Below are 6212 nucleotides of genomic sequence, written 5' to 3'. Positions count from 1 at the left end.
ATATCAGCGAAGATCTTGTTCGCGCTGCCTTCATCCAGGGCGCGGCATGACCCAGAGCTCATCCGCACCCTAACGGGTAAAGATGGCATGCCCATCCACATGGGATGCCATCATGACAGCAGCAAAACGCTATGCGGAAACGGAGAAGCAACTGGGTAGAGATCCTCCCCCAGAGCACAAAACCTCTACACTCAGAAAACGAGAGAAGACAACGTCCCTCACCGCCCCGATTAAATAAAAAGCGGGAAGCTAGGCATTTTGGCAGTCAAGGGTAAACTTTGACACCTCATCCGGCTTGCAACATCGATTGGGCGGAAGGGATAATGTACATCCGCACCGGAACTCCAGGATGGACGCCACTCACCAAGAGCGTCACTGAGATATTCCGCTACTGAAGAGCTCCCATGGCCAAAGCCTCCAATAATCCGACATCGTCATGATGCTGATCGGGAGCAAATACTGTGGACTTTCACAAGACAAAAAGGGCCACAACACTGAAGAATGCATAGACGTAAATGACATGGTCGAGGCATTTGTCAGAGATGGGGACGCTCGCGCACCTCGTGGGCGCAATAAAGGCTGAGCAGGCGGGTGCGTGTAGAAACCTCAGCTGGGGAAAACATGAATAAAAAGTTCCAGCTTCAATGTCGAGACTACATGCTGCGTAAAGAACGAGATCCCGAACCAGGTGCGTATCGGCTCGATGGCAACTCCCCATCCCAACATGGAAGGGAGCTCATTTACACAATTTGCATGTAAATCAATTCCAATTTGTAAAGAAAATGCCAAGAGCCACTTCTAATGGAAATGATTCTCTTTAGAAACATCGAAGCTGATGATTTTACTTTTCTGAACACTAGTATGCCCGGCTTTCACCGCATAATTACGTGAAGTCGTTGCGTGGAAGGCGGGTCCCTACCCGCACAAACCCAATAATGTGAAAAAACCTTCACGCAGGTCCAGTTGAAGGGAAAAAGGTTCAGCACCCAAAAAATGAAAGTGCCGGTCTATCCGCACGAATCATAATGAGGAAAACTGAACAATAACCTATAAAACAACCGCGAGATCGAACGGTTTAAAACTATGCAACACTGGTAACGGCATTTCACATTACGTGAAGTCGTTGCGTGGGAAGGGCGGTCCTACCCGCACAAAACCCAATAACAGGACAAAAACCCTTCACGCAGGTCAGTTAAAGGGGATGAGTTCAATTATCCCATTAAATGAAAGTGCCGATCTATCCGCATGAATCATGAAAGGAAACTGAACACTAACCTATTGGACAAACCGCGCGTCGAACGGTTCAAAACAAAATCCCTCAAAAGATGAGGAAAAACATACACGCAGGTCAGATAAGGGTAAAGTTTTGCCATCCTACCTAAGTGCAAGTGACGGTATTACCCGCACAATCACGAAAGAGGAAGCAAAACTTCACACCTATTAACCACGTTCAAAGGTTAACTTATCCTCAAAAGATGAGGAAAAACCTACACGCAGGTCAGATGAAGATTTAAGTTTAGCCATCCTACTAAGTGCAAGTGGACGGTATTACCCGCACAATCACGAAAGAGGAAGCAAAACTTCACACCTATTAAACCACGTTCAAAGGTTAAACTTATCCTCAAAAAGATGAGGAAAAACCTACACGCAGGTCAGATGAAGGTTTTAAGTTTAGCCATCCTACTAAGTGCAAGTGACGGTTTCTACCCGCACAATCACGAAAGAGGAAGCAAAACTTTAACCCATTATCAACCACGTTCAACAGGTTAACTTATTCTACACTTGGAAAATTGCTAATTTAAACTAAGTATGCAAGTCATAAGTTTATAAAGCAAGAAACCCAAAGAAGGAAATAACAATCTTATACGCAAAAAAGATTAATATTTCACAAAACGAATTATTACAAGAATGGCCGGGTAACTACCCGCCTACGAAAAGAAAAATAAATACATCTGTACAAGACTATCCTAGCAATAGGAAGGGATCTTCAGGATCAGGGCTTCAGGGCCACTTCCACTTGGGACCAGCGCCGTCAGTAGAGCGTGGGCTGTTCAAGGTAAGCCTTAAGGATAGGTAGCCCATCATCAGCAGCAGCATTTTCATTCACCTTCTCCACCCACCGGATGCGGGAAGGGCGGCGTATTGATTTACTGCTTGGTCATATATGGCTTCGGTATCTACATTGTATAAAGGGAAGTTGGATGGCGGGACGCCTTTCTCAACAAACCCTAGACCAAGCAGGAAAACCGACCCGTTCCCCATCCTCGTGAGAAGCGTTGAGGGCTGCGCTCATTGCATCATCGTAAGATGTCCTCTGAAAAGACCCGATGCACAACCTACATAAGAAAATATACAAGTGTCAACACCCTAATTGCAAAGATAAGCGTGAAGACATGAAGATAGACATACCTGAGACAACGCTTCTCGAAGAAGCCATTTCCTTGGCAACCAGAGCTTCTTTAAGGGAGGCTTGAGCTTGGGTGCAGGCGCGTTCGGCTTCGCTTTTGTTAAGTTTGGCAAGTAGCACTTCCTTTGCGGCAGCCTCTTCGACGCCCTTAAGCTTCCGCTCGGTGTGATCAAGCACGCCCCTCTGGTCCAGGATCTCTTGAAGTTTCTTGGCATCCTCCATCGCCAAGGCATCATGAGCACGTTGGAGAGCCTCCCAATTTGGCCTTGAGCTCCTCCGTTCTCCACGCGTAGAGGCTCAGCAACGGGCTTCAGCCTTGGTGGGCCCCTCTCGGTTGCGTTCCTCGCAGTCTCCTTAGCCAGCCGAAGCTGGTTCGTTAACAGCTTGGGCAGCCTTGGAGCGGGCCTCGAGTCGCGCTTGAAACCTCAACCTCGAGGGCCCTTGAAGGCCTTTCTCCTTCTCCGCAGCAGCTGCGGCCAACTTTTGGTTCTCCTCCCGAAGAGCACGCGCTTGGAGATACTTCCCTTGGCGCGAGCTGCTTTTAACTTGTCGTTTTCACGGACAAAGCAGCTCGACGCGCGGGCTGCATCCGGGCCTAGAGAAACCCGAAGCTCATTGGTTTAGCCTACCCTCCTGGTAGCTAGCCATGGCTTCCCCCAACGCACCATGGGGAGCAGCGTGGCGAGCCCATTCCACGCACTCCACAGGGGTACGAAGGGTTTGTTCCTCGGCGTATGTTCCATCGCGGGAAACATACACTTCATTGGAATCCGACACTGCAAAAAAACAAAAAAAGGCAGTTAGGAAAAGATGATAAAAAATAAAAGTGAAAAAGGGCCAAAGGAACCCTACGCACCTGTAGGGTCTATAACAGGCCGATAACCCGCCGAAACCCATCACCTGAACCCAAAGGAAAACCCATCCAAAAGGTCAGGCAGATGGGGAAGGTGGCAAGGATTGGCGAGTACTCCCATGCGTACCTGATGGGGCCGGGCCGTCGGTGCCGGTGGCGGGGGCATGGGTGGCAGGCCGCCGCAGTCGCTGCCGCAGAATCCGCGGCAAAAGTAAACCGCCGGCTCTGTGAAGGATGCTGTAAAAAATTGCACTCACAGCCGGCGGTGGACGTCATCTCGGCTGGAACAGTCGGCTCAGAATGAGCAACTGAACCAACGGAAGCAGGGCGCAGGCGGCCTGGGTCGACGCCTCAGGTAGGCTGACCAAGCCTACCGTCATTGGCGGAGAGGTAGTACTCGGCCCCTCACCCTGGAATGCGCCAACATCCACACCTGCGTAAAGAAGAAAAAGTGTTTAAAAGACTTGGAAGATTAAACTACGAAGATAAAAAGCCTAAGAGTTGCACTTACGGGTTTTTCTTGAGCTTGAACGTACGGACTGGGCGGGGGACGAACCCGATGGGAGCCGGTCCTCTTGATGCCCGGTCCACCGTCGTCGTCATCGGTTCTCCGGAGGGTAACAGTCCGTAGCCTCCGGAAACAGTGGTCTTCTCACCCACCGGGGTTCCCCGCCAACTCTTCACTATCTGACTCGGTGTCAGATAGAAGCACCGGATCAGCTGTGGAGGCCACCTTCTCCTTCCCTTTCCCGACGGCAGCCCTCCTCTTCCGCACTAACGGAGGGACCATCTGCGGATTCCTCAGAAGAAGACAGCATGTAAGGAATCCCAGCAGCGGGTACAGCACTGAGGGGTGGAGGAGAGAATAACGCCTTACCTGGCCGCCGGTGGCTCAGGATCTCGTGGGCCCAGCGGATAGACCTCCACAAACCGATCCGCTGTTTTGCTCCAGGATGGGCCAACTCCGTTCTCGTCAAGAGGCACGAGTACCCACCCGCACGGGATCGTCAGCTTCCCGCGGGTTACAGGGAGCGACTCCAAATTGTTCCCCTCTGAAAGAAAAGAAACAGTTAGAAGACAAACTCATATCAGCAAGAAAGACTAAGGACATACCATAAGAAGTAGAGTTCAAACCGTATTCGAGAAGGATGGGAACCTGAGGACGCCTCCTTCCATACCCGGCTCATCCCCAGCATCACCATCCCGGACCTCCGCAAAACCGGTAAAACCGGAGATTGGACCCAGGATATCTTCGCAAACCATTTCCGCCCTCCTGGTAGTTGGGTGGCGTGGTGGCTCGGAATGGCTTGGCCATTTTTTAAACTTCATGGCAATAGGGGACGGCTGCGGGCAGAAATGTAGAAGAATTCCCGCTTCCCACGATCGGAGACTGCGCTCGGTGGCGCAAATCTTCAAACCCTTAATCCGGGTTGTCAGGGTGCACCACCCCTGGATGCACCTCCAAGTATAGAAGGTCATCAGGCGGTCCACATAGGGCTCAATGCCCAAAAATCCGGCAACACCCACCTCGAAGTGGCGAATCTTGGCGATCGCCCATGGGGTGCAACTCGGTCAAATGCACACCGTGCCTCTCCAGGGACCACGGTAAACAAACTTTGTCAATGGGAACCTAAGATTCCCATAGACAAAGAATGAAGCATATACCCCGATCTTGCCACTGGGGGCATCGTACACGGTCTGATGGGGTTTCAGGAAAACTCAGGCTCGAGAGGATCGAGCATGAAACTTCCTAACAACATACACCCGGTTACCCTGATCGCCGGGCAGAGCACACTGGGCACTCGCCAGCAGTACTCTTATCATCGACTACAGCTTCAGTATCATGTGAAGACATATTGCAAAGGAAGAAGAAACGATTTCGGAGGAATGCTCAACTGAATAAGAGTATTCACCAGAAAATCCGCCTTAGAGATGAAAGAGAAGTGAAGATGTGAATTTACAAATGACCCTCTTCCCCTTTATATAGTGATCGCAATTAATGCGGTGAATTTTAATGCGAAGGAGAGAGAAATCGAAGGTGCAATGAAAACTATGACGCGTGGCAAAAAAGCTAGCTGGCAACAGCTGTAAAAAGTACGCGTGCCAGAAATTTCGCGGCCACGCGCCCGAAAAATCGCGCCCACGCGCCTGAAAAAAGCGTCTGAAAACGACCATGTACTGTCACGTCACCATAACCTTCCTGCACGTCCTGGACACAGTCAGAAGAAACCGTCGCACGACGTTTCAGATGTTTGGACTGTTCTTATCCTCACCAACCTTTCGAATTTCAAAATTCAAAATTCAAAAAAGATCATAAAGTAGGCGGGAAAAATACCCCCCCTTTACCTTGGCAAACAAGTAACAGTAAGACGGATGCGGGGTACAGTGTAAAAGGCAAAAACCCTTCACATACCTAGCACCCGCATGGAATTAAAGCCAAGAAAAACCTTGGCGAACAAGTAACCGTAAGGACGGATGCGGGTAGAGTGTAAAGGCAAAACCCTTCACATACCTAGCACCCGCAGGGAATTAAAGCCAAGAAAAACCTTGGCGAACAAGTAACCGTAAGACGGAATGCGGGTACGGTGTAAAGGCAAAACCCTTCACATACCTAGCACCCGCAGGGAATTGAAGCCAAGTACCTCGGCAACCAAGTAACTATAAGACGGGTGCGGATACAGTGTAAAGGGCAAAACCCCTTCACAAACCTAGCACCCGCAGGGAATTGACGCCAGGAATACCTTGGAAGTAAAATAACCGTAAGACGAGCGCAGGTACAGTGTTAAGGCAAAACCCTTCACATACCTAGCGCTCCGCTGGGAATTGAAAACCAAGAAGGATCTTCTGGGCAATGCTTGCGGAAACGGAAAATAACATCCCCCGCATAGCGGGAACGTCGAGAACTACGTTGTTCGAAGCTCCCAGGATGGGAATTGGTGGTCTTAACATAAT

This window comes from Bidens hawaiensis, unplaced genomic scaffold (genome assembly GCF_021521415.1).
Source record: "Bidens hawaiensis isolate Kalapana, Puna unplaced genomic scaffold, B.hawaiensis_p1.1 tig00056756_1, whole genome shotgun sequence".
Lineage (NCBI taxonomy): Eukaryota > Viridiplantae > Streptophyta > Magnoliopsida > Asterales > Asteraceae > Bidens > Bidens hawaiensis.
This window is presented reverse-complemented; position numbering follows the sequence as displayed.